General features: G+C 34.7%; 1 long non-coding RNA gene across 1 annotated transcript in view; it reads left to right on the top strand.

Moving 5' to 3' along the window:
- LOC139180234 (uncharacterized) overlaps positions 1-21,562 on the top strand; it is a 338,096-nt gene extending 316,534 nt beyond the window's left edge. Inside the window, exon 4 of the long non-coding RNA XR_011564571.1 lies at positions 15,847-21,562. This is a non-coding gene — a long non-coding RNA (uncharacterized lncRNA). The remainder of the gene's footprint in view (positions 1-15,846) is intronic.
- Positions 21,563-21,969: the final 407 nt, after the last annotated feature.

Genomic DNA, 21,969 nt, shown 5'->3' with positions numbered 1-21,969 from the left:
CTGACATTGTTTCCACTGTTTCCCCATCTATTTCCCATGAAGTGATGGGACCAGATGCCATGATCTTCGTTTTCTGAATGTTGAGTTTTAAGCCAACTTTTTCACTCTCCACTTTCACTTTAATCAAGAGGCTTTTGAGTTCCTCTTCACTTTCTGCCATAAGGGTGGTGTCATCTGCATATCTGAGGTTATTGAGGTTTCTCCCGGCAATCTTGATTCCAGCTTGTGCTTCTTCCAGCTCAGTGTTTTTCATGATGTACTCTGCATATAAGTTAAATAAGCAGGGTGATGATAAAATAAAGATATTAAACCAAAAATCAATATAACAGCATAGCTATTTCTTACATTAATATAGGTCTAAAGTGTCTTAATCTGTTTTCTTGGACTCAGGAACACCTTTGAAATGTACATCTCACCTTTGATAACAGGGAAATATCAATTTTAAGTTTCTTTATGCCAAACTTGTTAAATTACTATAATGCATGATTCAGTCTTAACTTTTATGCTTAATTATATTCTTTTGTAAATATGATATCTTTGTTTAGTTCCATTTTGTTTAGTGGAATTTATTTTAATAGTTGTTGAGTCAGAATGTACATTTTCCTTCCTGTAGCAGATCTCACTTATAAATATATAATGATACAGATATAAAGAGATAACTTGAGTAGGAAACGAAATGAGTTATCTGGTAAGCAGCTATTCCCTTTAACTAGTAAACTTCCCTAGTTCTTTAAAGTAATTTATTTTAAAATTTGTTTTTTAATTAGTAAGCTAAATTTTCATCAATAGTATTAATATATTAAAAAGAATAATTGTTAAGGAGTTCCCTTAGGGAAAGCTAAGGAAGGGAACCAGAATCCTTTCTGGGTAAATATGCACAGAGGGAGAGAGTAAAGAAAGTTTTAGCAAGTGTTGCAAAATTATTTTGTCTAAGAAAACTTAAGAATAAGTTATACTTATTAAGTATTCACCAGGCTCGACTTTTTATAAATGCTATAAATTTAATGAATGCCCCTTAAGGCTTCTTAAAGTCACTTCGACAATAGCCTGAATTATATAGTGTAAAAAGGCAGACACCAGTTGGGACGATATTATACCAAAAATTAAATGTCAGTGAACACTAGCATTACAACATCAAAGCTGTAAGCCACATAAAATCCATGTTTTGCATACTAAGAATATGTATTTGCATCTTATTTGTGTTGTTAATATTTATCTTCAGTGCAATCAAGGATATAGTATTCTCCATGGAAAAACCAATGTATTTGTTTTTAATGTTCAATAAGCCTTATTTATTTAAAATTCTGGGCTTTATGCATCTTGGTTCCCCTATGGCTTTATTATTTAGCCCCCATGTTTTTTCTTTATAATCCAAGGATAAGTATTTCTCAAGTAGACAACTTCCATCAAAATGATAGATACTTAAGTTTATATTACACATGCAGTAGTCTCACGGCATGTTAGTTACACGAACTCCACGGCCAAATATCGTCAAATGGTCTAAGGGATCATTGAAAGAAAGAAGAAAGGAAGGAAATAGGAGGAAGTAGGAGGGGGAGGAGAAAGAAAGGAAATACGTCGAGTGCTTGTCATGTACAATTGCTATCTCCACATTTGTACTTTTCATCCTTTTCCTCTATTCTGTATATTATCTTGCAAATTATATAGCAATAACTTAATTTGTTAAAAAAAAAAAAAGTTTTGAGTAGTCAAGGAACTTTCTCGAGGTCATATAAAATGAGTTGAAAGAACCAAAATTTGGTAAAAATAAAATCAAGGGTGTGGTCTCAACTCAACATCATCATGCTCATGCTTGGTCCGTGTCTGACTCTTTGTGACTCCATAGACTGTAGCCCACCAGGCTCCTCTGTCTATGGGATTCTCCAGGCAAGAATACTGAAGTGGGTTGTCATTTCTTCCTCCAGGGGAACTTCCCCACCCAGGGATCAAACTTGAGTCTCCTGCAGCTCCTGCATTGTCAGGCAGATTCTTTATCACTGAGCCACCAGGGAAGCCCATATTTGAAACCAGGGAATTCAAACTTGAAACCCATAGGAAAGTGCGGCACGAATTGAAGCAAGAGGTTTGGCCCTTTATACTTCCTGGTAATCAGTTATTGGACAAGGTTGACCCTAAGCAATGGGAGTGGGTGAATGTGTGAGTGAAACAGCAGGTGAGACAAGTCTTTAGAGTAATAGGAATTTCCTAGAGAAGAGGAAAATGGTAAATGACCAGCCAGCACTACACCTGATGAAAGTAGAGAGCTCTGTCTGGCCCTGATAACATCCACTTTCCAATCCCATTCAAATAAAAATAGATCCCGAAATCACCATATTAGTAGGAAGTAGAGTCTTTGAGACTATCTCTCTGCCTCCTCCCATATGTTAAAAAAAACCTGGAGACACTCACTTATCCAGTCAGAAGATCTATCAGTTCAGTTCAGTCACTCAGTCGTGTCTGACTCTTTGTGACCCCATGAATCAGAAGGTCTATGGACATATATATTTATATCATGAAGAAATAAATCAATATAATGAGGGAGGAAAAAGCATAATTATTAGAAAGGTAGAGACATGTTTTTTGTATATGATTTGATTTTCTATACACATAATCAAATAAAATTTTTCTATATAGAAAAGTCAAATAATCAAATAGTTCTATTCAAAGTAATAAAATACAGAAAAATCAGATAGACAAAATTAGAAACTGTATGAAGGTACTAATAGTTACAAGGTCAATATATGAAAATCAGTTCTATATACCACTAGAATCTAATTAGAAAGTATGATATATTGGAGAAACACCTTATTCATCATAAAAGCAAATATTATACCTAGGAATAAATCTAACATAAATGGGCAAGATGTTCATGAAAATATTCTGAAGCCTTTTTGAGGGCAGTAAGACCTGAATAAGGATGCAGCTATACCACATTAAAGAACATAAGGACTAAGATTGTAAATATATCAGTCTTACCATTATAATATAAAATTATATACACACACACACTCCAAGTTGATTTTAAAATGAAATATATTGAGGCTATAAAATAAAACATAATTAAGGCAATTTTGAATTACTGGTTTATTTTCCTACTTTGATGTTGACTTTAAAATGTAACTATAATTATTTCAGGAAAGCATTAGCACAAGGATAAGCAAATGACCAATAGAATCAAAAGAGCATTTATGGAAACAGCACAATAGAGCTGGCATTGAAGATTGAGGAAGTAATTACTTGTGCATATTTAGTTATGCAGAGAACAATGAGGTAAAAACAGATTCTTATTGTACTCTAAAAGTCAACAAGTCCAGATAAGGATTGAAGACCCTAAGGTGATGTGTGACTTTATGAAAACTCTAGAGGAAATTATGGAATAACATCTTTGTGACATTGGTAGAAATGTACACTTTTAAAAAGATATAGAAGCTAAAAGTCATGAGTAAAATTTGAAAGTAAATGTTCTGTATACATTAAAAAATAACTTACCTGGGTACTCCTTATTGGAGAACTCAGAAGACATTTACTTAGAACCTAATATAGTAAAATAAAAGTCATTGTAAAAGTTACATAAACCTTTCTTAAAGAAATTCATAAGTTATGTATTATGAATTATATATTATATATATATTATGAGTAATACATTATATACATTTTTCACTCTTCTAAAAGTCCGTAGGATTTTTACCCCTTTTGAACTCCAAAGAAAGAAAAGAAAGTGAAGTCGGTCAGTCATGCCCGGCTCTTTGAGACCCCATAGATAGTAGCCTGCACCAAGCTCCTCTGTCCATGGGATTTTCAAGGCATTTGAGCTCCGAGCTGACCAGTAATATGCCTTCCCATATTTTCTTAATTTCTTTCCTAAGCAATCTTTTATCTACTTTTAGTCAAATATCTAAGAAATGAAGACAATGAATAAATTTGCCCTGGATAGTCACCAATTCAATGTTTATATTGTCATCAGAAACAAGTACCAACTATTATCAACATTTTGCAGAGTCCAAGGAAGTGCATATAGGTTTTTATAAAGATTCACAGGATGAATATTAAATTGTCCTTACCAGAAGTTTTTAAAACTACCTATGGGAAAGCAAATATCAATAGGTTTGAAGGTATAAAATTTAGCTGCCAAATTGATATTTTAGAGATAAAAAAGAGGCATTGGCTATCTTTTGAATGTAGATATTTTGTTCTTGATGCAACCAAACTGTGTTGATGAAATACAAAACATTTTAAGAACTATTTTATATTTTAGTAAACTGCATCTAAATCCAGGGTACAGGGAATAACGCACTGACATCCAATACAGAACTGAAAATCAAAGTGTTTGTAATATACTGTTTTAAAGAATGGAAGAATCAGAGTTATTTGTTGTATCAGACTTCACTTCAAATACCAGTTCTTTAAGGAAGTCTTTCCTACAGTGATCACTAGTAGCATGCTATACCTCCCTGTTACATTTTTCACAGGTGAAGATTTCACTGTAACATTTTTCACACTAGTCTCTATGCTCCGTGTTGGCAGTGGGAGTCTCCGCATTTGCTCACCATTGAAGCATCAGTTATCATATCCCACAAGATTGCAATCGGACAGATATCTTCTAAGAAATTTGCAAGGATTAACTCATTTGATCATCACCATAATCTTGTAAAGTAAGTACTATTATTTGTCCCTGCTTTAAAGATGAAGAAACAGAAGCAGAAAGTTAGTTTATCCCAGGTTGTACATCTATTGGCTGGCAAAGACAGGATTTAAATCTAGGCAAGAGACACTTTGTCAACAAAGGTCTGTCTAGTCAAGGCTATGGTTTTTCCAGTAGTCATGTATGGATATGACAGTTGGACTATAAAAAAAGCTGAGCACAGAAGAATTGATGCTTTTGAAGTGTGGTGTTGGAGAAGACTCTTGAGAGTCCCTTAAACGGCAAGGAGATCCAACCAGTCCATCCTGGAGGAGATCAGTCCTGGATGTTCATTGGAAGGACTGATGTTGAAGCTGAAACTCCAGTACTTTGGCCACCTGGTGCAAAGAGCTGACTCATTTGAAAAGACCCTGATGCTGGGAAAGATTGAGGGCAGGAGGAGAAGGGGACGACAGAGGATGAGATGGCTGGATGGCATCACCGACTCAATGGACATGAGTTTGGGTAAACTCCAGGAGTTGGTAACGGACAGGGAGGTCTGGCGTGCTGCAGTTCATGGGGTTGCAAAGAGTCAGACATGACTGAGCAACTGAACTGAACTGAACTGAGTAGAACTTGCCCATGAACGAAGAGGTGATCAATGTTTAGGAGTCCAAGATGGCTGAAAAGTATGGGGTTACTACCAGAAATAAGGGAAGCAACAGGCAGAAAGAACTCCAGTTCTTTGTATGAAGGTTTCCACAAGTCTTTGGTTGAGTCCTGGAATACCAATCTGTACAAGCCTAGGATAAAACTCTTGGAAGTTTGAAAAGGAGCTACTGCAAGAGAAAGTACAATTCCCAGGAAATCAAAACTGAACCATTGCAAAATCTCACATATAGCTGGGAATCAATTATTTTACCTCCTATTAATTGAATAGAGATACCTTGATGCATAGCTCAGGCATTAAATGGAAATGGCCAGGTGGATCCTGTTTTAGCTGTGGGGCCAAACTAACCTTAGAATAAAGACTACTCCAAGCTCATTTTCAAATTAAAACACACATATACACTTAGAAAGTATGTTTAAGTAGTTTTTGTCTTCATACCTCATCCAAAACCCTTTAAAGAAACACAACACTATTCATCAGTCAACAATGGAATTTCACAATGTCCAGAATCCAGGCAATAATTTTTGGTTATCCAAAGAAATGGAAAAGTTACTACTAAGTTTTTTTTAAAAGTAGTCAATAATAGCAAATCTTGAGATGACAAAATGAAGAATTGTTAGATAAGAATTTTAAAAGAACCATTTTAAGGCTTTAAAGGAAAATGTGAACTTAATGAAAATATAAATAGGAGATATGAAAAACATATATATTGAAAAGTAAATATAAGAAATAAAAATATGCTTTAGTAAATTAATACCAAAGTAGGTATTTCAGAAGGAAAACAAACTAGTGATCTCAAACATATAGTAATCATGGCCATCTAAATGAGATACAAAGAGAAAAAAAGAACTGAAAAGAAGAAAAACCTAAGTGATCTGTGGGATAGATCTCACAACGTTAGAAATCTATGATAATAGATTTCTGGAAGGAAGGAAGAAATATGGCATCAGAAAAGTGAAATATTTGAGAAATAATATAGAAAATGTACTAACTAGAAAAAAAGTAGGAAATTCTGTCTGTGTGTATGTGTGTGTGTGTGTGTGAATTCACTTTTATTTCAGGGAGGTTTAAACAGTTGTTATGTCAGATCAGGAAACTTATTTGCTAGTTTTATGAGGTATATTTGACATATAAAATTATATTAGTTTTACATATAAAACATAATGATTCAATATTTATATGTATTGCAAAATGATCACACAGTAAATCTAATTACTATTTGTTATCATTCACATTTGGGCTTCCCTGGTGGCTCAGTGGTAAAGAACCTGCCTTCCATTGCAGGAGACGAGAGATGTGGGTTTGATCCCTAGGTCAAGAACATCCCCTGGAAAAGGCAATGGCTTCCCATTCTAGTATTCTTGCCTGGGAAACCCCATGAACAGAGGAGCATGGCAGGCTATAGTCCATGGGGTTGCAAGCAAGTCAGACACGACTTTTTGACTGAACAACAACAGTCATTCATAATTACAGAACTAATTTTCTTGTGATGGTAACTTGTACGGTTTCCTCTTTTAGCAACTTTCAAATACGCAGTGCAGTATTTTTAACTGAGGATCGCCGTGCTGTGCATTACATCCCCATTACTCATTGACTTTATAACTTGAAGTTTGTACCTTTCACCCATTTCCCCACATGCCCCCTCAGCCCCCTGCCTTTTGGCAACCACCCATCTGTTCTCTGTATCTATGAGGTTTCCCCCCCACATTCCATATATAAGTATTTGGTATTTATCTTTCTCTGTCTGACTAATCCTAAATAACCACACAATATATGGAAATGTGTAGGATGCAGCAGATCCAACTTTGTATGGCTCAAGAGCCCCTCCCTGAATCCCTGTCCCTACTTCATTAGGTCTGTTTATACTGTGAGACTGGCAGGCAGGAGGCTATTTTCCTCATTTACACCTAAGAAATCTGAAGCCTGAAACAATCGGAAACCCTCATGAATGTCCTAGTAGTAGAACTAACACAGCTGTTTTCAGATTGCCTGTCTACTTCTTGCACCACACTGCACCCTCTTATAATAAAATCTATAGATTCAAAGACATGAGCAGTATGTCTATTTTATACACATATATTAGAGACATCGGAGAAGGCAGTGGCACCCCACTCCAGTCCTCTCACCTGGAAAATCCCATGGATGGAGGAGCCTGGTGTGCTGCAGTCCATGGGGTCGCTAAGAGTTGGACACGACTGAGCGACTTCACTTTCACTTTTCACTTTCATACATTGGAGAAGGAAATGGCAACCCACTCCAGTGCTCTTGCCTGGAGAATCCCAGGGACGGGGGAGCCTGGTGGGCTGCCATCTATGGGGTCACACAGAGTCGGACACGACTGAAGTGACTTAGCACCAGCAGCAGCATTATAGACATAGGCTTATATACGCAGAGAATATCTCTGGAAAAATACAAAGTAATAGGTAAGGAGGAAGATCGTTGCCTTCCAATGCAAAGGGAAACTTAAGTGGCTAGAATGCTATGGTCATGTGAGGGGGTCTTCTTTCCACTGTGTATCAGTTTATATATCTCATAAATTATACATCATCTCAAATGTGCCTATATTTCAAAATAAAATTTAACTAAATGATAAGGATAAAACAAAAGTAATTTTATGTCTTGAATTTTATTCAAATTTGATTGTAAAAAAAGAACTATGTGTACTATAAAAACATAGAAATGAAGATATATCATCATCCTCTTTATATTTATTCAGTCATTTTGTACAGTTGATGTGTAGTTTAAATGCTAAAAATAGCATTGTGCTTGAAATCCTTTACTTTTTCTTAAAATTGGCCTTTTGGCATATAGATTATCCCATTTTGCTCCTTTTTCTTATATATTATTTTTAATGACTGCATCTTATTCCTTTGTATATTTGTATGATAATTTTTTGGCAGTTATTTCAAACATTGACATTTTTATTGCTCATAATTTTTCACTTTGAAAATAATTAAGTGTGCAATAAAAGTCCTTAATACATAAACCTTTATTTATTTGTAAGTTTATGCTAAGATAAATTCCTTATCTATTCCTATCTTATCTTATCTATTCCTTATCTATTCCTATAGATAAATTCCTATAATTTTAATTCCTATGTGAAAATATATAAACATTTTTTAAAATTATTTTGCATCCATCCAACCTGCACTGTATTTCCTCTATTTTAACAATAACCTCACTGTCTGTCTTCCCAGTAGAAGGCCCCATGACATCAGGGACAATTTGTGTCCATTACTGACTTTTCCTTGGTGTCCAGCAGGTGGTAATGGCTGATTTGGGGATTTCCCAAACAATACTGGAGTGGGTTACCATTTTCATCCCCAGATATTACCAATAGATTTCTCCCACTCTATACAATTTCCTTTTCTTTCCTACAGTGGCTGGGAATGTCTCTTTCAGCTAACTTCTTTATTATTTCTTTTTTTTAATTTATTTTTAATTGAAGGATAATTTACAGTGTTGGTTTCTGCTGCACAACAACATGAATCATGTGTACACATGGTCGTATGTATACATCAGTGCTATTCTAATTTATCCCACTCTCTCCTTTCTTCCCTGTGTCCACAAATGCATTCTCCACGTCTGTGTTCTCTACTCCTGCCCTACAAATAGGTTCATATCTACCATTTTTCTAGATTCCGTATTAAATTTTCATCAAGAGTTCATTATTTTACTAGCTTGATAGATGAATATCATATATGTCTTTGATTTTTAATAAGTCCGAAGCTGCCCAATGTCAGTTCCTATTATTTGTAGGCTTTTGTTTTTTCCCTCTCTCTCAAATTATCTACCTATATCCTTTAGTATGTATCTTATCCATTAGAATAAACTCATCATATGTTAAAAATTCTAATCCTTTGACTTTTATATTTCTTTAAAATATATCCTCAATTGCTAACTGCTAATTAATTCAATTTAATTAAAAAGAAAATGTTAATTTTTCAAGTTAATGTTCAGGCAAATGCTACTTCAAGAACATATATATCACAGTCAGAAGAAGCTGCTGCAAGGAGCATATAATTTTAAACATATGGTAGTTATTTTTCCTACCTCATAGCACAGCCATGCTGTTTTTCTCTCACCAGACCAATTAGTTGTTATGCCAAACTATTTTTGTGTATTGTTTAATCCCTTTCTATGGTAACATGATTTTTTCAAAAGTAAAGATAACAGAGACTGGTTAAGAAACTAAAGTCCAATGAAAATACCTTCTTCCATAAAGCATTACTAGTTGGAGCCAAATTAGATTTTGAAAATTATCCAGAATATTAATACAAAAATGTTTAGAAGTGTGGCCAAAAAGAGAAAAAGAAATCTAACTCCCATGGAGTCCCCATGCCCATCACACAATAACCAGAACCAGAAGTGCTCAGCTCAGCCTCCCACAATCACAGTTGAGCCCTTCAGCTGGACACTTAAACCCTGTACCCTCTACCTGCAAAAAAACTGAAAATAATAGACCTTAACATGAAGAAAATAAATGCAGTTCTCAGATAAAATAGAAAAGATAGGCATGAAGTGAAGTAAACTTTGTACTATATTCATGCAAGAGAACTCTTCACATTAAACATGAACAAGAGAAACTTGTAGGCAGCCAAAAATAGTATAATAAATGAAAAAAAAGAAAAAAGACTACAGTCAAGGAGGAAAAATCCATTCTAGATTAAAATAAAACCAAGAGAAGAGGGGGAAAATCATTCTTTGATGTTCTTTTAGTTTAGATGAAATACATGTGGATATAAATTAAGCAGAAAAATATGCCAACATGATGACAAAATGACAGAGAGGGGAAAACGCAAATTTCCTAGTGCTAGGAACTGTGGGAGAAAAATAGCATTACAGCACAAATAATAAATACACGAAAAAGAAATACACATTTAAAAATACAAAATAGAGAATGATTTGAAATATTCATAGTAAATATAGAGGAAAAGTACCAAGATAGATAATAGGTAATAACTAAATAAATTTAATTATAAAACAATTTAAAAAAGAAATACAAAGTATAGAAAACAAATATGCAGATAGTGTTTTTAAAATGGCATCCAGAAAACACAGTTTTAATGTGGATCATAGTTTATTCAGTGATCAATGAATGAGACTATCTATTTGGGAGAAAAAAAGAAAATTGGAACTCTTCCTCATTTTTTACATAAAATATTTTATAGTTGTAGGCTGTTTTGTTCTGTGAAAGATTTCCAAAAACTCAATAGGTAATGTGAGAATTCTATTAACTTAGCATAATGTTTTGTTGAGCAATATGAGTAGTTCTGTATTTCTACAGAAAAAGGGACTTAAATTAGTTGGAGTTTATAACTTTAAAATTCTTACATTTATGTATCTTAAAGATACATAAAACTAAAAGTATTTTTAGGAGTTAAGTAATACATATTCCAGATTCTATCTGCTACAATAGTAAGGAATCAATACTTCATCATAACTGTGAGCCAACATCAATGATCCACAAAGGGTTTAATCTGTAACTACTGTTTTGTTTTACATATTATAGCTGTTTTTATTGACTTGCATTTCAGTGGCACTTAGGTCAACAATCATATAAATAAATGGTTGAAAAATATTATCTAAGATTTTTATTTGACATCTGTACTAATAGGTTTAACTGAATCAAAATGTAGACATTGAACATTCAGGATAGTATTACTATTATTTAAAAAAATTATAAACAGCTGTTCAAACATACATCAGCAAGTATTGAGTCCAGTTTATTATTTGGAGGGAAAAAATGACAAGATTTATACAGTATACATTTTGGGTAAAATGCAAAGAATCAGTCTGCCCTAGGAATATTATAGAACCTCATCCTGAGAGACATTGAGTGACTATCATAAAGCATTTCTCTAATTTATGACCATTTGCTCTAATGTGGGTAAATAACATGACATAGATATTACAGTATTTTTAATACATTTTGAGATGAATATTCTTAAAAGAACATCAAGATGTCTATTTATTTACTCAGTAGGAAATTACACCAAAATTCAACTTATAAAGCTTTAATTTTATTTATTTAAATAGCTGTGTTATAAAATAATTGCATTTTGCTCATAACTGTATCACTGTTATGTAGTTTTCTTACCCTGTCAGTAGGGAAAATCATGGTCCATTATTTAATCAAAATTATATTTAGGGTACTTCTATGTTATATAATTAGGTGTCATTCTAGTGTTTTAAAATTGAATAAAACAATTGATCCAAATATTGTATTTCTATTTATTAAAGGATTTCAAGTATTTATTATTAAAAGGAAAATAATAAACTCTTGCACATATTTTTTCAATACTAAATCAATAGGATAGATATTACTGTATGCTAGTCTGTGGTAAATCAAGGAAATGAGTGCTTATAGTTCTTCCTGCAAGTAAGGAACTGGGGCTCAGAGATAATGGCCTTAAAGAAACAGTGACAACAGGGTGATATAAACTAAGAAGAAATAGGAAGAATATAAACTGAAATGTGTTTAAATTTAAAAGTCAGAAATAAAAAACAGAAGGAAGGTAAATATGATTGCAAGTTTTGATCATTTATTATATTAAAACAAATATATTCCTCTTGCCCTGCATGTCTTGTTGTTCAGTTGATCATATTAAGCAAAGGTATGTACATTTGCAAGATATGAATACTCAATACTTAGAAGTCAGTGGCTTGAAAGGGCTTTATAATGACATATACTAGATATTTTTCCATATCATAAATTTAATTTCAATGGAATATGTTATCTATTCCAAAATTTCAAAGATGAAGTCACCGAAGAGCTGCCTGAATTAGAGGTGAGGTTTCATAAAACATCTGTAAAGCTTGTATCTTTTCACTAGTGTCTTTTGAGTTAAGACTTAGGAAGACCAAATTTCAACATTACTTTCTTTTTACTACTTATCCATATGAGGCAGAGAAGCCGTCAAAAAAGGAAAAAAAATCTTTGAGTGATTATTAGAAACATTTCATTTTAAATATCTACATGGTATTTCTCTATCCCAGTCATTTTTTTTCTCTTTCTTCTTGTTGCTCATTTCTGTTTATTTTTCCCTGTTGCACTACTTCTTTTTTATAGGGGTATAATTGACATACAAAAAAGTTATCCATGTTTAGTACATACATCTTGATGGGTCTGAAGTGAATATATACCTATGAAACTGCCACCATAAACAATGCTGTAAATATAACCATCCTTTTAAATAATTACACTTGTGAGTACATATTGCTATCTTCACACATGTCAGTAATGAAACTGGTTTGAAAGTTGTAATTTGTTTAAAAGTTTCAAAATGTCACTCTAAAGATATGAGGCTTGGCTCAATTAAGTCTCGTTTTAACTCCTGAATCTGACATTTGCCACTGTGTAACTGGATAATTTAATTTACTTAAACTACTGAAGTCTGTTTACTCTAAAGTGGAAATAATGACACCTTTTATAGGATTAGTGTGGGGATTAAATTAAAGGCAAATGCTTAACATATAGTAAGAGTTATCGGTTGAATTATATCCCCACAAAATTTCACATGTTGATGTTCTAATCTCCAGTACCTCAAAATGTCACCTTATTTGGCAATAGGATCATTAAAGATGTAAGAGTTACCATGATATCATCAAAGTGGACATCAGTCCAGTATGACTGCTCTCCTTATAAAACGGGGGAGACCTGTGCATAGGGACCTGTATGCAAGGAAAGCATCACATGGAAAATGAAGACATGTGGTGATTGGCGTGATGCTTCAAATAAGCCAAGAAAGGCTGAAGATTGCCAGCAAACCACCAGAAGCCTGTCAAGGGTCCTGGATTCTCTCTCACAGCCCTCGGAAGGAACCAATGCTGCTGACACCTTGATCTTAGACTTTAGCCTCCAGGGCTGTGAGGCAATACATTTCTGTTGTTTAAGCCACCCAGGTGGTGGTATTGAATACTCTGTTAGACAAACCATACAGTGAAGGGTTTGGGGGCTTCCCAGGTGGCACAGTGGTAAAGAATCTGCCTGCCAGTGCAGGAGATGCAAGAGACATGGGCTCGATCCTTGAGTCGGGAAGATCCCCTGGAGAAGGAAATGGCAAACCACTCCAGTACTCTTGCCTGGAGAATCCCATGGACAGAGGAGCCTGACAGGCTATAGTCCATTGGGTTGCAAAGAGTCAGACGTGACTGAGTGACTGAGCACCCACACACACAGTGAAGGATCAGCAAATCTTCATGTCTGGGAGTTGTTCTACTACTGACCACCAGATGATTCAGACCTTTGAGTTTCATAAAATATCACATAAGATCATCTAATTAGTTTTCAAAAAATCACAAAACTGAGAAATTTATGATTAATGAACAATAAAATTTCTAGTTGCCTTATGTTTCCACATTTTTATATTATTATATCACTTATATATTATTCCTGGATAGGAAAAGATGTTCCCAGCATCATATTTATGTAAAACAGCAAAGTTTTATTATGTCCTAATGGAAGCCAAAATGATATTCTGTATTTTAACAACAGCTCATTTATTTAAATGTATATTTATAACCAAAGTTACTTGAATTATTATATAAATATCTTCCAAAATATAAATTTAAATATGTGCATTTTAAAGTTATTTCTGAATAATTTCAAGACATATTCTTTGCTTTTTTAAGACACACTATTTTTGGAAAAGTGTAACCTAAAAAAAAAAAATGTGCATTTTATGTCTTTTGCCAACCTTGAGGCTATGAAAAGAAACTCTCATTTAAATTGCAATATTGTGAAACTGGAGGCCTTCAGGCTGAAGAAGGATTCCAAAAAACATTATGGAAAATTCAAGCATTTATTGGCTATGCCAGCTGGGAAGGTTTCTTGATTGAATGGTGTTTGGAAAGCAGCAGAAATGTACTGTCAAATGTATAAAAGTCAACATCTCTCTAAGAGGGAAGACAAGAGTGGGATTGGTATTTTATTACATACTTTCCTATGAGGTATTTTAAAGTAGCTGCAACATAGCATTTATATGACCTGAATGCAGGGTAAATTGGTAATTTTCAAGAGGACTCCTCATTGGAAATGACTTCTAAGAGTGAAATCAAGCTAGCATCAAAGCATTTTCTGTCATTATTACTCCCTACTAGCATGGAGAGAAACACACAGCCCAGTTCCCTCAGGAGCTTAACATCTAGCAAGAAATCCACTTTGCCATCATTTGAGTAAATTATGTAATGAGAACAGGCATGTATCAGGATAATTCATTGTTTGGGGAGATACAGAAAGTAGCAGTAAGATAACCCTCTGTGATATCTTGATTTATAATAAATATACATACGGTCTCGTCCCCATTTCTGGTGTGGAGCTCCTAAAGTCTTTGGAATTTCTTCAGTGATAGGAGACATAATGGTATTTTTGTTTCTTTAATGAGGTGACTTTTGGAAAGCCCCTAGCCAAGTTTTCCAGGAGACTAAGTGGGTAAAGAATCCACCTGCAATGGAGGAGACATGGGTTGGATCCCTGGGTCAGGAAGATCCCCTGGAGGAGGGTATGACAACCCACTCCAGTATTCTTTTTCTTGGAGAAGCCCTTGGACAGAGGAACCTGGTGGGCTACAGTCCATTGGGGTCACAAAGAGTCAGACATGACTGAAGCAACTGAGCACAACCAGGTGGTTAGAGGGTTGGCACCTCCAGTCTCAGTCCTGCCCCCAGCCTCTAGGTATAGAGAGGAGCTGGAGGTTGAATTGATTGCCACGGACCAATGATTTAATGTTTCATGCCCATGAAACGAAGTCTCCACAAAAACCCAAAAGGAGAGGGTGCAGAGAGCTTCCATTTGGTGAACACATGGAGGGTCTGAGAGAATGGCTCATCCAGAGAGCGTGGGAGCTCTGCGCCTGATGATGGTTTCCAAGAAGCACTGGGTGGTGTATGAGGAAGTCCACCCCGCCCCCCCCCACACACACACATTGGAATTGGGTCCAGGAACCCTAAAGTACCCTTGTTATTTGGAAACTAAATGTGAGGACAGTAGGGACCTGATAATCACTCATTAATTCATTTTATAACTATGCACTGAGACTTGTCCAATGAAAGGCACAGATGAGTACACGATTATGAATAAAGAAAATAAAAGTGTCTGCTTCCATAAGATGCATCTGCTATGAAAGACAAGTGATAAAACATTATATAATCTACAAATTCTGGAATTCTGTAAAGGAAGCAAAGTAGATATATTAATAGTGAATATTGAGGGCCTGAAAGAAGGGAAAGAGTTGTTTTGATTTTTGGTCAAAAGTCTCAAAGGGAGAGTAATATTGAGATTGGGACCTGACCAATGAAGAGGCAGGACTTGAAAACAGCAGGTGAGGAGTGTTCCACATCTCTGAAGAAAACCTGTAGAAATCCTAAGATGGGAAAGAACTTGCTGTGTTTTCTGAGAAGAGGGCAGTAAGTTAGAGATTCAATAGGTTCCAAAGCACAGAAGTTGGCATTATAGGGCATGATAGGATTTTAACTTTAAGTATTGAAATGAGATTGAAAGTTTTACAGCAGGAAGATTTTTTTAAGCCTATTAGTTGTCTTTTTTTTTATTTAGGTCCTGTGTGGAGATTCCTTCAAAGGAAGACTTGAGATTCAGTGGGAGATGGGTGAGTAGACTACCACAGAGGTGGAAGACCAGTGATAATTGTTTGAACCTGGGTGATCAGGTGAAAATACTGGAAACATTAATGTGTTCATGCAGGTGAAATAAACAAAAACATTTAGAACTGGTTTGGGGGAATGAGCACACGCCCTAAGAGTAGTCATTCAAAAATCAGGGAGAAACATTAGCCAATATGAATACAATTTCAGCTCAAGAGTGCTTGTCCCGTACTATTAATACATGTTTAAAATACAAGGGTGTTGCAAGTGGAATCTGAGTTTTGGTAGTCTTTCTGATAATTAAAGGAGTTAAGCCATTCCATTTGTTAGGCAGCCATTATACTTAGAGCATACACCTATGGTTTTCATCTCTTCTCATTTTCAGTCCAGTTCTCACCAGAGTTTAACAAAGTTAGCTGATGGAAAAGTGAAGTTCTGACGATTACCATCTTCAGTCTTGATAATTTACTTCTTGTAAAAATTGTTAGTTGTGTTTCTAAGATCTCTCTGCTGTTTGTTTGTTTTTAGTTTTATTTAGTTGCATTTGAATTATGTATGACTGGGTTATCTAAGCAAATTTAGTTACTTGAAAACCAAAATTCTTTTTAAGGTGCTTTACATACCTATAATCAGAACATGGAACCAATATTCCAAGTAAGACTAATGGCAAATACTGGTATAAGGATTCTAGGAAATACCACCAGTGCCTTCTCTCAAAGAGTGTATGAGCATGGATGTCCTTTTTAATTTTGATGGGATTCAGACACCTTGACAATTATCTAGAATGGATTTATAGAAAATATTGTGCAGAATACATATAAAATTCAAGACGACTAATATGACCGTTTCTTTTGAAAATATGGGGAACTATAAAGATTGAGTATTGTGGTTTGTGTTCTCACATTGATTTCCTGATGGCTTAGCTTTTAAAAATATTGCCTTCAACCAGGGTTTAGAAAATCTTTGCTTTTTGTTGCTTTGTACTTTTTAAAAACTACTTTATCAGCCACAGAATTGCTCCTTTTGTGTGAAGAGTGAGCTTCTGTGTTGTTACTTGGCAAATGGTTTCCATTTCCCTTCTATTGTTAATCAGGAGATGTTAGGGTGCTGGGGAATTCATGGTAAAGACATTAGATCTTCATCAAATATTCACCAAGTGCCCACTTGATTTCAAAGTGGCACAGGATTTCTTTGGGATTCTGCTCTGGGAATTACTGAAAATATGGTAAATAATGGTGTCTAATTCAGAATTATTGTGATGATTGTATGAAATAATATGTATTAGGGGACTTATTTAGCATGATCATTTGCTATTTGTAATTGTTCAACAAAGATAAACATAAAATAATTAAAAGCTACTTTGGTTGTTACAATATTACACAGATTAAAAAATTCACAATCCTTTGGGTGACAAGGTAGAAAAAAAAAAAAAAATAGGAAAAAAATCTGAAGGACTGTTGGCCAAAAGATGATCAAGTTCTTACTAAAGAAATGTTTGTGAAGTTGGATAGGAGAATTAGCATATTGTGTGACTGCCTGGAGGGTGTGAAATGAAGAAATGGGATGAAAACGGATCCCAGAGTGGTCTGGATTGCTTGGTGGATGGTGCTGCCCCTTCTGTGTTGGGTTGAAAACACGAGTTTAACAAAGTTTTGCTTTCAGTGACACTGCAGGTACGCTTCAATGACAGCATCAGCAAAGACTTCATTCTTTTTTTTTTTTAATTTTTTAAATTTTATTTTATTTAACTTTACAATATTGTATTGGTTTTGCCATATATCAAAATGAATCTGCCACAGGTGTACATGTGTTCTTCACAGCTTTTTCTATGAAGACCCAAGGTGAGTACAAGCAATCATCTATGAGTATCTGTCATTTATTGACCTTTTTAAAAGTGCATGTTCTAGCATTTTTTCAGGTACCAGTTTTGCATTTGCTTCTTTTTTTCATGTTTACATGTTAAACCTGCTTGTAATAATTGGTAATATTAAGTAATCATATGAAGCTTGTGATGACCGTCAATGTTTGGAGGATTGGAAAAACAATCTGTGATTTTATTGGAGGATAGGATAAAGAAAGAGAAGAGAGGCCTTTATTGACTGTCCTGTAAACTTAAAACTGCTGTCTACTTACCATGTGAAAAATTAATCATATAATTTTTTAAAGACACAATATTGAAAAAAAGTATTTTAACTAGAGTAACTTTTTAATGAAAACTGATGTCTGCACATATTCTAGTAGAAAGTGAATGTATATTAGTCAACAGTAATTTAATTTTCAAAAATATAATTTCTGATTGTTTCCATACGGTATAAAAAGACTTTCTTCTTTGAAATTGTCTCTTATATGACTAAGTAACTGATAAGATTCACAATTTAGGTTCTACTCGAGAAATTAGCAAAATGCTGTTATTGAAATCATGTCTTAATAGAACTTCTGAGTTCTGAGTCCCTATTTCTTCTCGGTCCTTCTTCTTACCCTGTTTCTTGGTTTCTGTCTCTCCCTCTCTCCTCAAATATTGAGTCATAGTCCAGATAAAACAACTTAAATATAAAGAAAATACAGTTCCCCTGATAAAAAGATGTCAAAATCTCACCCATAATTAACATTTGTCTCTTTGTCACAGGTCCTAGAAGGAAGGTTAGGTAAAAATCACAGGATTGGGGATAAAGAGAAAAAATTGGCCAGTAATCACTGGGGTTGGTTGCTCACAATCAGCACTCAACAAAACTTAGTCAAAGTGGGTAAAATAGAGAAATATAAAGTAATATTTTATGGTTTGTGTTCTCACATTGATTTCCTCATGGGTTGGCTTTTAAAACCATTGTTTCAACCAGCATTTAGAACAGCTTTGCTTTTTGTTTCTGCCTACCTTTTTAAAAACTACTTTATTAGCCATAAAATTATGGCACAGGATTTATTTGGGATTCTGGCTCTGACATTTTCTGCAAATGTGGTAAATAGTGGTGTCTAACAGAATTATTGTGACAATCGCATGCAATATTTAAAAACTACTTAGGTTGTTACAATATTACAATAATTTAAAACTTCACAATCTTTGGGTGACAAGGTAGAAAATAAAGGATAGGAAAGGAATATGAAAGAGTCTTGGCCAAGTGATGATCAAGTTCTAACTAGAGAAATATTTGTGATATTGGGCTTTAGAATGACCAGATGATGTGTTTATCTGCAGTGTCTGAGATGAGGAAATCGGTTGCAAACAAGGAGATCCTAGAGTCTGTCTGGATTACTTGGTGAATAATGCTGCTCGTTCTGTGTTGAGTTGGAAAAATGCACTTTAACAAAGTTTTGCTTTCAGAGACACTGCAGGTAAGTTTTCATGGAGCCATCTGCAAATACTTCATTCCTCACACCTTTTTGTCTGAAGACCCAAGGTGAGTACAAGCAGCCATCCAAGACTGTCTGTCATTTATTGACCTTTATCAAAGTGCATGTTCTATAAAACTATAACATCTTTTAGACGCTGCTGTTCTGTTTAGTTGTTATGTTCATATTTACATTAAACCTGTAATAATTGGTAATATATGATTTATGAAGTTTGTGATGATTATCAGTGTTTGGAGGATTGGAAAAATAATCTGTGATTTTGTTGGGGGATAAAAGAAAGGAATTAAAGAGAGGAGAAGCATTTATTGATTGTTCTATGAACTTAAATAGCTGTGTACTCTCCATGTAAAAAAAATTAAATCATACATTTTTTCAGTTAAAGACATGAAATGGAAAAAGGGATGTTAGCTAGTTACTTTTTAGTGAAAGCTGGTATCTAGAGATATGCTAGGAGAAGTTTGAGGTATATTAGTGAAGAGTAATTTAATTTTCATAAATGAGTTTTCTTAGTATTGTTTCCAGATGGTTTAAGTAGATTTTAATCTTTGAAATTATCTCTAATATGACTATGTAACTGGTGTGAGTCACAGTTTAGTTTCTGCAGAAAGGAGCAAATAAATATTATTGAAATCATATATTCTTAGAACTTCTATGAGTTCTAAATCTCTATATCTTCTCTGTCCTTCACCATCCCTTTTTTCTCGGTTTCTGTCTCTTCTGAATTACTGGACCATAGTTCAAACAGTTGCATGGAGTGATATGTTTAGGGGACTTTTTTGGCATGATCATTTGCTATTTGTAATCATTCAACAAAGCATAACATAGAAAACTTAAAAGTTACTTTGACGTTATAACATTACAAAGATTAAGAAATATCATAATCCTTTTGGTGACAAAGTAGAAAATAAAAGATATGAGAAGAGTTTGAAAGACTCTTGGCCAAGAGATGATCAAGTTCTAACTAGAGAAATGCTTGTAAAGTTGGGCAATAGCAATACCAGATGGTGTGACTGTCTGGAGGGTGTGAAATAAAGAAAAGGGATGAAAACGGGGGATCCCATAGCCTGTCTGGATTACGTGGTGGATGGTGCTGCCCCTTCTGTGTTGGGTTGGAAACACGAGTTTAACAACGTTTTACTTTCAGTGACACTGCAGGTAAGTTTCAATGGCAGCATCAGCAAAGGCTTGATTCCTCACGCCTTTTCCTCTGGAGACCCAAGATGAGTTCAAGTCGTCATCTATGACTGTATTTCAATTATTGGCCTTTATTAAAGTGCATGTTCTATAAACTATAACATCTTTTACTTGACAGTTTTGTGTTTGCTTGTCTTGTACATATTAAATTGTTTGTAACAATTGGTAATGTTAAGTGATCATATGAAGCTTCTGATGAATGTCAGTGTTTACAGGATTGGAAAATAATCTGTGATCTTATTGATGGAAAGAGAAAGAAAGAGAGGCCTTTGTTGACTGACCTATAACCTTGAAACAGCTGTCTACTTTCCATGTGAAAAAATTAAATCATGCAGTTTTTCAGTTGAAAGACATCATATTGAAAAGAGGATTGTTAACTAGTTACATTTTGGTGAAAGTTGATGTCTGAAGATATACTAGTAGAAGTTGAAGGTATACTGCTGCTGCTAAGTCACTTCAGCCATGTCTGACTCTGTGCGACCCCAGAGACGGCAGCCCACGAGGCTCCCCCGTCCCTGGGATTCTCCAGGCAAGAACACTGGAGTGGGTTGCCATTTCCTTCTCCAATGCATGAGAGTGAAAAGTGAAAGTGAAGTCGCTCAGTCGTGTCTGACTCCTAGCGACCCCATGGACTGCAGCCTATCAGGCTCCTCAGTCCATGGGATTTTCCAGGCAAGAGTACTGGAATAGGGTGCCATTGCCTTCTAGTGAAGAATAATTTAATTTTCCTAAATAGGTTTACTTATTGTTTCCAGATGGTGCAAATAGATTTTCTCTTTGAAATCATCTCTTATATGACTGAGTAACTGGTAAGAGTCACAAATTAGGTTCTGCTGCAAAAATTAGAAATGAAATATTATTGAAATCACATCTTCTTAGTTTAGTGAGTTCTAAATCCCTATTTCTTCTCTGTCCTTCTCCATCCTCGTTTCTCAGTTTGTGTCTCTTCCTCTCTCCTCAATTATTGGGCCAAAGTTCAGATAAAATAACTTAAATAAAAAGAAAATACAGCTCCTTTAATAAAGAGTTGTCAAGATCACATCCACAATTCCATTCCTCCCTTTGTCACAGGGATCAGTGACAAGGCCAGGTAAAAATCAGGATTGGCAATTAAAAAAAAAAAAAAAAAAAAAGACCACTAATCACTGGGGTCTTTTGCACACAATTAGCACTCAGCACAAGTTAGTCAAAGCAGGAAAATAAAGAAATGCAAAGTAGTTTTTTTATGGTTTGTGTTCTCACATTGGTTTCCTCATGGCCTGGTTTTTAAAACTGTTGCCTTCAACCAATGTTGAGAATAGCTTTGCTTTTTGTTTCCTTCTACTTTTTAAAAAAACTATTTTATGAGATAAAATTGCTTCTTTGATTCCTTATAGATATTTTGGATGAAAAGTGAACTCTCATGTTGATTATTACTTGGCAAATGCCTTCCCTTCTCCTTACTTCATTATTCAGGAGGTGTTGGGTGCTATGGAGTTCATGATAAAGACATTTGACTTTCATCAAGTATTAACCAATTGCCTACTTGATTTCA

This window comes from Bos indicus, chromosome 27 (genome assembly GCF_029378745.1).
Source record: "Bos indicus isolate NIAB-ARS_2022 breed Sahiwal x Tharparkar chromosome 27, NIAB-ARS_B.indTharparkar_mat_pri_1.0, whole genome shotgun sequence".
NCBI lineage: Eukaryota > Metazoa > Chordata > Mammalia > Artiodactyla > Bovidae > Bos > Bos indicus.
Note: the sequence above shows the minus strand (reverse complement) of the source record. Positions and strands in the feature narration are given on the sequence as shown.